The sequence below is a fragment of the Fistularia commersonii genome, unplaced genomic scaffold (assembly GCF_037954325.1).
Source record: "Fistularia commersonii isolate RoL2024-O1a breed Wild unplaced genomic scaffold, RoL_Fcom_v1.0 HiC_scaffold_69, whole genome shotgun sequence".
NCBI classification, from domain to species: domain Eukaryota; kingdom Metazoa; phylum Chordata; class Actinopteri; order Syngnathiformes; family Fistulariidae; genus Fistularia; species Fistularia commersonii.
The window spans coordinates 342386-355000 of NW_028234027.1; positions in this window are offsets into that span (position 1 = coordinate 342386).

The window sequence follows — 12615 nt, forward strand, 5'->3', positions numbered from 1 at the left end:
GAAAAAATATATGGTCAGTGGTTTCAATGTTGTCTTCACAAAATGTACAAATATTATCTTCAAAATTAAAGCGTACCCTCGATAATTCCTTAGATGGGTAGATGTCAGTCATAATTTTGAAGTGGGTCTCTTTTGCCTTGGGGGTATGGGTAGAGTCAGATACATGGTTCGCAGCGTGGCAATCGATTCCTCATCAAATTTATTTAAAATATCCTTTTTTTTTTTTTTGACGTCCAGGGAATAAGTTTCCTGTGAAACATTTCCTAATAAAGGAGTTGCCGCGCTTTCTGTCCACAATTGAGATTCCCTGGAGTGATAGTCGGGGTAACTGTGGTTGTACGGTTCGGTGCGTCATTATATTTTTGGTCAGGAATACAAATTGTCGAGGCAGTGCGTTTCGTAACTTTAGCAACTCTAATATGGGAGGCTTGAATCTGTGTGTAGTACAGAACTGCTCATTGTCCAGAGGACTGCCAGTGTCATCCATCAAGTCAATTATCGACCATATACCTTTCTCAAAGCATTCCTTGTAAAACAGAGGTTTGTTGCCATGCAGTACATATCGATTGTTCCAAACTATTATACTGTGTGGTGAGAAATTGTGTACGTATATCATTTTCCAGTATAATAATATTTGTTTATGGAACTCTGAACATTTGACAGGAATCTTGTTGATATCCAAGTCAGAGATAAGCAGAAGACTCAGGCCGCCGACTTTGTTGAATAAGTAGTTTGGAGTACAATACCAGAAAGAACGATGAGGTTTGATCCAGGATTTCAACCAGTTCACCTTCAATGTCCCATTCAAGCAGTCCGACTCTATCACTTTCAGCCCTCCTTCACTTGTTTCTTTCACCATATGTGATTTTTCTTAGATGGTGTGGTCTGTTCCTCCAGATAAAGTTGAAATTGATTTGGTTAACAGATTTTACGAGTTGATTTGGAGCAGCATTGGAATACGCTGGGTATATACATCTGGATAAACACATCCATTTTAGTCAAATATATCCGGCCTAATATTGATAAATCTCTCTGGAGCCATATATTAGAATTAAGCTTTACTTTGATTCAGTTTAGATTCAATGTTCCTGGATTGATTTAACGTTTGGTCCTTGGATAGGAAAATGCTCAAGTATTTTATTTCTGATTTCATAGAAACATCGCTGATTTCCTTTAGTGGCGAGTCATGCAGCGCAAGAAGTTTGCATTTCTTTAAGTTTAATGACAATCCTGAAGCCTTGGAGAATGTTTTGGTTTTTTTCAGCACTTATTGGGACTTGATGTTCATTTTTCAAAACTAAGGTTGTGTCATCTGCCAGCAGGCTAATAACAATTTCTGTCCCCAACATTACTTCTGTCCCACACGTATACACACACACACACACACACACACACACACACACACACCTTAATTCCACTCTTTTATATACGCATGTCTGGAGTTCCGGGAGCTCGTTCTCAACGTTCTGGGGATAATCATAGCTGTGCTGATAGCATTGGCCGAAACGTATCCACAACCAAACCAACATTAGCTCATCCACTCATTCATATATGTGTGTGCCCAGAGGTCCGGGAGCTCCAGTCATAACTCCGGGTGATATCTGTCCGGAGTAGGCTCACATTAGCCGGTCTAAGGGGTCCTGCTGCCCCCCAGCTTCCCCGCCTTTGAGAAGAGACACATAACTCCGCTCTTCCGCTTCTCCGCTATGGGCCCTGGTACTCCCGATCCTCCGAACTCAGGTGAATTGCGTGACGTGCTTCTGCTCTACTATAAGCCCCTACACACTTCGAACACGGCTGTTATCACCCTGTTACTGCATTTCAATGACACCCATTTGCTTTCGATCTCAGTGTCTGCCTCCGTACGGAAAAAGCGGGATGGGTGGGGGGGCATAAGCGCATTCGTGCTGTAAGTAATCAGAAGTTAATAGTGTTAACGGTTTGCGAGAAATTTTTAATGCTAGACAAAAAAAGAAAATTAAAAGGATATAATTAAATAAATAGATAGAAAAATAAAATTAAAAACGAAAAAAAAAAATTGTGAGGGGAATATAACATGTAATTAAGTTGGCGGTTCACAAGGAATCTCAGACATCAAACTGTTTTTAATTGAACATAAATAGTACACCCAAATATACAAATGTACAAATAAACATAGCAAGGTAGAACTGAATGTCAATGAAACAACCAGGGATGAGGAAGCAACGGACATCAGGACATTTGTTCTGTATGTAATGAGAAGTTAATAGTGTTACAGGTTTGTGAGAAATTTACAGTGCGAGACAAAAAAAGACATTAAAAGGAAGTAATTAAATCAATAGATAGACAAATAAGAAATTAAAACGAAAAAAAAAAAAAAAAATTGCAAGGGGAATGTAACATGTAATCAAGTTGTTTTTTTTTTTTTGTTTTTTTTTTTTTACCAAAAAAAAAAGGAACCTCGGACATGGGTAACTATATTTTTTAGTTTTTGGATTTTTCCATAAGTTTTAAGGATTTTTTTTTTTTTTTTTTTATATTTCAAAATCGTTTATGAAGACATTAAAATTTGGGGAGCATTTTTGCATTCTGTTCTTGTGAATGAAGAACTTGGCCAGGCCTAAAAGAACATTGACACAGAGTTCATCTGTTATGTTGCTTATAAGTAAACAGAATGTTATATCATCTTTTGAGAAGGAAACTGGTGACGATGGAATGAGAAGGAGAAAAAATATATGGTCAGTGGTTTCAATGTTGTCTTCACAAAATGTACAAATATTATCTTCAAAATTAAAGCGTACCCTCGATAATTCCTTAGATGGGTAGATGTCAGTCATAATTTTGAAGTGGGTCTCTTTTGCCTTGGGGGTATGGGTAGAGTCAGATACATGGTTCGCAGCGTGGCAATCGATTCCTCATCAAATTTATTTAAAATATCCTTTTTTTTTTTTTTGACGTCCAGGGAATAAGTTTCCTGTGAAACATTTCCTAATAAAGGAGTTGCCGCGCTTTCTGTCCACAATTGAGATTCCCTGGAGTGATAGTCGGGGTAACTGTGGTTGTACGGTTCGGTGCGTCATTATATTTTTGGTCAGGAATACAAATTGTCGAGGCAGTGCGTTTCGTAACTTTAGCAACTCTAATATGGGAGGCTTGAATCTGTGTGTAGTACAGAACTGCTCATTGTCCAGAGGACTGCCAGTGTCATCCATCAAGTCAATTATCGACCATATACCTTTCTCAAAGCATTCCTTGTAAAACAGAGGTTTGTTGCCATGCAGTACATATCGATTGTTCCAAACTATTATACTGTGTGGTGAGAAATTGTGTACGTATATCATTTTCCAGTATAATAATATTTGTTTATGGAACTCTGAACATTTGACAGGAATCTTGTTGATATCCAAGTCAGAGATAAGCAGAAGACTCAGGCCGCCGACTTTGTTGAATAAGTAGTTTGGAGTACAATACCAGAAAGAACGATGAGGTTTGATCCAGGATTTCAACCAGTTCACCTTCAATGTCCCATTCAAGCAGTCCGACTCTATCACTTTCAGCCCTCCTTCACTTGTTTCTTTCACCATATGTGATTTTTCTTAGATGGTGTGGTCTGTTCCTCCAGATAAAGTTGAAATTGATTTGGTTAACAGATTTTACGAGTTGATTTGGAGCAGCATTGGAATACGCTGGGTATATACATCTGGATAAACACATCCATTTTAGTCAAATATATCCGGCCTAATATTGATAAATCTCTCTGGAGCCATATATTAGAATTAAGCTTTACTTTGATTCAGTTTAGATTCAATGTTCCTGGATTGATTTAACGTTTGGTCCTTGGATAGGAAAATGCTCAAGTATTTTATTTCTGATTTCATAGAAACATCGCTGATTTCCTTTAGTGGCGAGTCATGCAGCGCAAGAAGTTTGCATTTCTTTAAGTTTAATGACAATCCTGAAGCCTTGGAGAATGTTTTGGTTTTTTTCAGCACTTATTGGGACTTGATGTTCATTTTTCAAAACTAAGGTTGTGTCATCTGCCAGCAGGCTAATAACAATTTCTGTCCCCAACATTACTTCTGTCCCACACGTATACACACACACACACACACACACACACACACACACACCTTAATTCCACTCTTTTATATACGCATGTCTGGAGTTCCGGGAGCTCGTTCTCAACGTTCTGGGGATAATCATAGCTGTGCTGATAGCATTGGCCGAAACGTATCCACAACCAAACCGACATTAGCTCATCCACTCATTCACATATGTGTGTGCCCGGAGGTCCGGGAGCTCCAGTCATAAGTCCGGGTGATCTATGTCCGGAGAAGGCTCACATTAGCCGCTCTAAGGGGTCCTGCTGCCCCCCAGCTTCCCGGCCTTTGAGAAGAGACACATAACTCCGCTCTTCCGCTTCTCCGCTATGGGCCCTGGTACTCCCGATCCTCCGAACTCAGGTGAATTGCGTGACGTGCTTCTGCTCTCCTATAAGCCCCTACACACTTCGAACACGGCTGTTATCACCCTGTTACTGCATTTCAATGACACCCATTTGCTTTCGATCTCAGTGTCTGCCTCCGTACGGAAAAAGCGGGATGGGTGGGGGGGCATAAGCGCATTCGTGGTGTAAGTAATCAGAAGTTAATAGTGTTAACGGTTTGCGAGAAATTTTTAATGCTAGACAAAAAAAGAAAATTAAAAGGATATAATTAAATAAATAGATAGAAAAATAAAATTAAAAACGAAAAAAAAAAATTGTGAGGGGAATATAACATGTAATTAAGTTGGCGGTTCACAAGGAATCTCAGACATCAAACTGTTTTTAATTGAACATAAATAGTACACCCAAATATACAGATGTACAAATAAACATAGCAAGGTAGAACTGAATGTCAATGAAACAACCAGGGATGAGGAAGCAACGGACATCAGGACATTTGTTCTGTATGTAATGAGAAGTTAATAGTGTTACAGGTTTGTGAGAAATTTACAGTGCGAGACAAAAAAAGAAATTAAAAGGAAGTAATTAAATCAATAGATAGACAAATAAGAAATTAAAACGAAAAAAAAAAAAAAAAAATTGCAAGGGGAATGTAACATGTAATCAAGTTGTTTTTTTTTTTTTGTTTTTTTTTTTTACCAAAAAAAAAAGGAACCTCGGACATGGGTAACTATATTTTTTAGTTTTTGGATTTTTCCATAAGTTTTAAGGATTTTTTTTTTTTTTTTTTATATTTCAAAATCGTTTATGAAGACATTAAAATTTGGGGAGCATTTTTGCATTCTGTTCTTGTGAATGAAGAACTTGGCCAGGCCTAAAAGAACATTGACACAGAGTTCATCTGTTATGTTGCTTATAAGTAAACAGAATGTTATATCATCTTTTGAGAAGGAAACTGGTGACGATGGAATGAGAAGGAGAAAAAATATATGGTCAGTGGTTTCAATGTTGTCTTCACAAAATGTACAAATATTATCTTCAAAATTAAAGCGTACCCTCGATAATTCCTTAGATGGGTAGATGTCAGTCATAATTTTGAAGTGGGTCTCTTTTGCCTTGGGGGTATGGGTAGAGTCAGATACATGGTTCGCAGCGTGGCAATCGATTCCTCATCAAATTTATTTAAAATATCCTTTTTTTTTTTTTTGACGTCCAGGGAATAAGTTTCCTGTGAAACATTTCCTAATAAAGGAGTTGCCGCGCTTTCTGTCCACAATTGAGATTCCCTGGAGTGATAGTCGGGGTAACTGTGGTTGTACGGTTCGGTGCGTCATTATATTTTTGGTCAGGAATACAAATTGTCGAGGCAGTGCGTTTCGTAACTTTAGCAACTCTAATATGGGAGGCTTGAATCTGTGTGTAGTACAGAACTGCTCATTGTCCAGAGGACTGCCAGTGTCATCCATCAAGTCAATTATCGACCATATACCTTTCTCAAAGCATTCCTTGTAAAACAGAGGTTTGTTGCCATGCAGTACATATCGATTGTTCCAAACTATTATACTGTGTGGTGAGAAATTGTGTACGTATATCATTTTCCAGTATAATAATATTTGTTTATGGAACTCTGAACATTTGACAGGAATCTTGTTGATATCCAAGTCAGAGATAAGCAGAAGACTCAGGCCGCCGACTTTGTTGAATAAGTAGTTTGGAGTACAATACCAGAAAGAACGATGAGGTTTGATCCAGGATTTCAACCAGTTCACCTTCAATGTCCCATTCAAGCAGTCCGACTCTATCACTTTCAGCCCTCCTTCACTTGTTTCTTTCACCATATGTGATTTTTCTTAGATGGTGTGGTCTGTTCCTCCAGATAAAGTTGAAATTGATTTGGTTAACAGATTTTACGAGTTGATTTGGAGCAGCATTGGAATACGCTGGGTATATACATCTGGATAAACACATCCATTTTAGTCAAATATATCCGGCCTAATATTGATAAATCTCTCTGGAGCCATATATTAGAATTAAGCTTTACTTTGATTCAGTTTAGATTCAATGTTCCTGGATTGATTTAACGTTTGGTCCTTGGATAGGAAAATGCTCAAGTATTTTATTTCTGATTTCATAGAAACATCGCTGATTTCCTTTAGTGGCGAGTCATGCAGCGCAAGAAGTTTGCATTTCTTTAAGTTTAATGACAATCCTGAAGCCTTGGAGAATGTTTTGGTTTTTTTCAGCACTTATTGGGACTTGATGTTCATTTTTCAAAACTAAGGTTGTGTCATCTGCCAGCAGGCTAATAACAATTTCTGTCCCCAACATTACTTCTGTCCCACACGTATACACACACACACACACACACACACACACACACACACACCTTAATTCCACTCTTTTATATACGCATGTCTGGAGTTCCGGGAGCTCGTTCTCAACGTTCTGGGGATAATCATAGCTGTGCTGATAGCATTGGCCGAAACGTATCCACAACCAAACCGACATTAGCTCATCCACTCATTCACATATGTGTGTGCCCGGAGGTCCGGGAGCTCCAGTCATAAGTCCGGGTGATCTATGTCCGGAGAAGGCTCACATTAGCCGCTCTAAGGGGTCCTGCTGCCCCCCAGCTTCCCGGCCTTTGAGAAGAGACACATAACTCCGCTCTTCCGCTTCTCCGCTATGGGCCCTGGTACTCCCGATCCTCCGAACTCAGGTGAATTGCGTGACGTGCTTCTGCTCTCCTATAAGCCCCTACACACTTCGAACACGGCTGTTATCACCCTGTTACTGCATTTCAATGACACCCATTTGCTTTCGATCTCAGTGTCTGCCTCCGTACGGAAAAAGCGGGATGGGTGGGGGGGCATAAGCGCATTCGTGGTGTAAGTAATCAGAAGTTAATAGTGTTAACGGTTTGCGAGAAATTTTTAATGCTAGACAAAAAAAGAAAATTAAAAGGATATAATTAAATAAATAGATAGAAAAATAAAATTAAAAACGAAAAAAAAAAATTGTGAGGGGAATATAACATGTAATTAAGTTGGCGGTTCACAAGGAATCTCAGACATCAAACTGTTTTTAATTGAACATAAATAGTACACCCAAATATACAGATGTACAAATAAACATAGCAAGGTAGAACTGAATGTCAATGAAACAACCAGGGATGAGGAAGCAACGGACATCAGGACATTTGTTCTGTATGTAATGAGAAGTTAATAGTGTTACAGGTTTGTGAGAAATTTACAGTGCGAGACAAAAAAAGAAATTAAAAGGAAGTAATTAAATCAATAGATAGACAAATAAGAAATTAAAACGAAAAAAAAAAAAAAAAAATTGCAAGGGGAATGTAACATGTAATCAAGTTGTTTTTTTTTTTTTGTTTTTTTTTTTTACCAAAAAAAAAAGGAACCTCGGACATGGGTAACTATATTTTTTAGTTTTTGGATTTTTCCATAAGTTTTAAGGATTTTTTTTTTTTTTTTTTATATTTCAAAATCGTTTATGAAGACATTAAAATTTGGGGAGCATTTTTGCATTCTGTTCTTGTGAATGAAGAACTTGGCCAGGCCTAAAAGAACATTGACACAGAGTTCATCTGTTATGTTGCTTATAAGTAAACAGAATGTTATATCATCTTTTGAGAAGGAAACTGGTGACGATGGAATGAGAAGGAGAAAAAATATATGGTCAGTGGTTTCAATGTTGTCTTCACAAAATGTACAAATATTATCTTCAAAATTAAAGCGTACCCTCGATAATTCCTTAGATGGGTAGATGTCAGTCATAATTTTGAAGTGGGTCTCTTTTGCCTTGGGGGTATGGGTAGAGTCAGATACATGGTTCGCAGCGTGGCAATCGATTCCTCATCAAATTTATTTAAAATATCCTTTTTTTTTTTTTTGACGTCCAGGGAATAAGTTTCCTGTGAAACATTTCCTAATAAAGGAGTTGCCGCGCTTTCTGTCCACAATTGAGATTCCCTGGAGTGATAGTCGGGGTAACTGTGGTTGTACGGTTCGGTGCGTCATTATATTTTTGGTCAGGAATACAAATTGTCGAGGCAGTGCGTTTCGTAACTTTAGCAACTCTAATATGGGAGGCTTGAATCTGTGTGTAGTACAGAACTGCTCATTGTCCAGAGGACTGCCAGTGTCATCCATCAAGTCAATTATCGACCATATACCTTTCTCAAAGCATTCCTTGTAAAACAGAGGTTTGTTGCCATGCAGTACATATCGATTGTTCCAAACTATTATACTGTGTGGTGAGAAATTGTGTACGTATATCATTTTCCAGTATAATAATATTTGTTTATGGAACTCTGAACATTTGACAGGAATCTTGTTGATATCCAAGTCAGAGATAAGCAGAAGACTCAGGCCGCCGACTTTGTTGAATAAGTAGTTTGGAGTACAATACCAGAAAGAACGATGAGGTTTGATCCAGGATTTCAACCAGTTCACCTTCAATGTCCCATTCAAGCAGTCCGACTCTATCACTTTCAGCCCTCCTTCACTTGTTTCTTTCACCATATGTGATTTTTCTTAGATGGTGTGGTCTGTTCCTCCAGATAAAGTTGAAATTGATTTGGTTAACAGATTTTACGAGTTGATTTGGAGCAGCATTGGAATACGCTGGGTATATACATCTGGATAAACACATCCATTTTAGTCAAATATATCCGGCCTAATATTGATAAATCTCTCTGGAGCCATATATTAGAATTAAGCTTTACTTTGATTCAGTTTAGATTCAATGTTCCTGGATTGATTTAACGTTTGGTCCTTGGATAGGAAAATGCTCAAGTATTTTATTTCTGATTTCATGGAAACATCGCTGATTTCCTTTAGTGGCGAGTCATGCAGCGCAAGAAGTTTGCATTTCTTTAAGTTTAATGACAATCCTGAAGCCTTGGAGAATGTTTTGGTTGTTTTCAGCACTTATTGGGACTTGATGTTCATTTTTCAAAACTAAGGTTGTGTCATCTGCCAGCAGGCTAATAACAATTTCTGTCCCCAACATTACTTCTGTCCCACACGTATACACACACACACACACACACACACACACACACACACACACACCTTAATTTCACTCTTTTATATACGCATGTCTGGAGTTCCGGGAGCTCGTTCTCAACGTTCTGGGGATAATCATAGCTGTGCTGATAGCATTGGCCGAAACGTATCCACAACCAAACCGACCTTAGCTCATCCACTCATTCACATATGTGTGTGCCCGGAGGTCCGGGAGCTCCAGTCATAAGTCCGGGTGATCTATGTCCGGAGAAGGCTCACATTAGCCGCTCTAAGGGGTCCTGCTGCCCCCCAGCTTCCCGGCCTTTGAGAAGAGACACATAACTCCGCTCTTCCGCTTCTCCGCTATGGGCCCTGGTACTCCCGATCCTCCGAACTCAGGTGAATTGCGTGACGTGCTTCTGCTCTCCTATAAGCCCCTACACACTTCGAACACGGCTGTTATCACCCTGTTACTGCATTTCAATGACACCCATTTGCTTTCGATCTCAGTGTCTGCCTCCGTACGGAAAAAGCGGGATGGGTGGGGGGGCATAAGCGCATTCGTGGTGTAAGTAATCAGAAGTTAATAGTGTTAACGGTTTGCGAGAAATTTTTAATGCTAGACAAAAAAAGAAAATTAGAAGGATATAATTAAATAAATAGATAGAAAAATAAAATTAAAAACGAAAAAAAAAAATTGTGAGGGGAATATAACATGTAATTAAGTTGGCGGTTCACAAGGAATCTCAGACATCAAACTGTTTTTAATTGAACATAAATAGTACACCCAAATATACAAATGTACAAATAAACATAGCAAGGTAGAACTGAATGTCAATGAAACAACCAGGGATGAGGAAGCAACGGACATCAGGACATTTGTTCTGTATGTAATGAGAAGTTAATAGTGTTACAGGTTTGTGAGAAATTTACAGTGCGAGACAAAAAAAGAAATTAAAAGGAAGTAATTAAATCAATAGATAGACAAATAAGAAATTAAAACGAAAAAAAAAAAAAAAAATTGCAAGGGGAATGTAACATGTAATCAAGTTGTTTTTTTTTTTTTGTTTTTTTTTTTTTACCAAAAAAAAAAGGAACCTCGGACATGGGTAACTATATTTTTTAGTTTTTGGATTTTTCCATAAGTTTTAAGGATTTTTTTTTTTTTTTTTTTATATTTCAAAATCGTTTATGAAGACATTAAAATTTGGGGAGCATTTTTGCATTCTGTTCTTGTGAATGAAGAACTTGGCCAGGCCTAAAAGAACATTGACACAGAGTTCATCTGTTATGTTGCTTATAAGTAAACAGAATGTTATATCATCTTTTGAGAAGGAAACTGGTGACGATGGAATGAGAAGGAGAAAAAATATATGGTCAGTGGTTTCAATGTTGTCTTCACAAAATGTACAAATATTATCTTCAAAATTAAAGCGTACCCTCGATAATTCCTTAGATGGGTAGATGTCAGTCATAATTTTGAAGTGGGTCTCTTTTGCCTTGGGGGTATGGGTAGAGTCAGATACATGGTTCGCAGCGTGGCAATCGATTCCTCATCAAATTTATTTAAAATATCCTTTTTTTTTTTTTTGACGTCCAGGGAATAAGTTTCCTGTGAAACATTTCCTAATAAAGGAGTTGCCGCGCTTTCTGTCCACAATTGAGATTCCCTGGAGTGATAGTCGGGGTAACTGTGGTTGTACGGTTCGGTGCGTCATTATATTTTTGGTCAGGAATACAAATTGTCGAGGCAGTGCGTTTCGTAACTTTAGCAACTCTAATATGGGAGGCTTGAATCTGTGTGTAGTACAGAACTGCTCATTGTCCAGAGGACTGCCAGTGTCATCCATCAAGTCAATTATCGACCATATACCTTTCTCAAAGCATTCCTTGTAAAACAGAGGTTTGTTGCCATGCAGTACATATCGATTGTTCCAAACTATTATACTGTGTGGTGAGAAATTGTGTACGTATATCATTTTCCAGTATAATAATATTTGTTTATGGAACTCTGAACATTTGACAGGAATCTTGTTGATATCCAAGTCAGAGATAAGCAGAAGACTCAGGCCGCCGACTTTGTTGAATAAGTAGTTTGGAGTACAATACCAGAAAGAACGATGAGGTTTGATCCAGGATTTCAACCAGTTCACCTTCAATGTCCCATTCAAGCAGTCCGACTCTATCACTTTCAGCCCTCCTTCACTTGTTTCTTTCACCATATGTGATTTTTCTTAGATGGTGTGGTCTGTTCCTCCAGATAAAGTTGAAATTGATTTGGTTAACAGATTTTACGAGTTGATTTGGAGCAGCATTGGAATACGCTGGGTATATACATCTGGATAAACACATCCATTTTAGTCAAATATATCCGGCCTAATATTGATAAATCTCTCTGGAGCCATATATTAGAATTAAGCTTTACTTTGATTCAGTTTAGATTCAATGTTCCTGGATTGATTTAACGTTTGGTCCTTGGATAGGAAAATGCTCAAGTATTTTATTTCTGATTTCATGGAAACATCGCTGATTTCCTTTAGTGGCGAGTCATGCAGCGCAAGAAGTTTGCATTTCTTTAAGTTTAATGACAATCCTGAAGCCTTGGAGAATGTTTTGGTTGTTTTCGGCACTTATTGGGACTTGATGTTCATTTTTCAAAACTAAGGTTGTGTCATCTGCCAGCAGGCTAATAACAATTTCAGTCCCCAGCACGTCTAACTTTTGGATATCGTTGCTCTTTTCAACATAAACGGCTAGCATTTCGGTAGCAATTATAAATAAATAGGGTGAGATGGGGCAACCTTGGGGGATTCCCACATCAACATGGAAGCTCGGAGTGGTGCCGCTTGGCAGGGTGACACAGCTATGAATATTCTCATAGAGCCCACGGATCACATTCCTGAATATTTAACCAAATCCAAAATGTTCGAGCGTTGCTATGATAAATGGATGTTCGACCGAGTCAAAGGCTTTAGAAAAGTCCAAGAAGGATATGCGGCCATTATCTTCAATGCGATACGCCTCTAAACCCATCGCTCGCCCCGACTCGGGGAATCCTAGAGCCTACTTGCACCCCCGCCCTAACTTAACTCCCTCACTCGTGGAGCTCCCTGAGCTCCACACATCCCGGAGCATCACGCCGACTCATTCACATTTGAATGA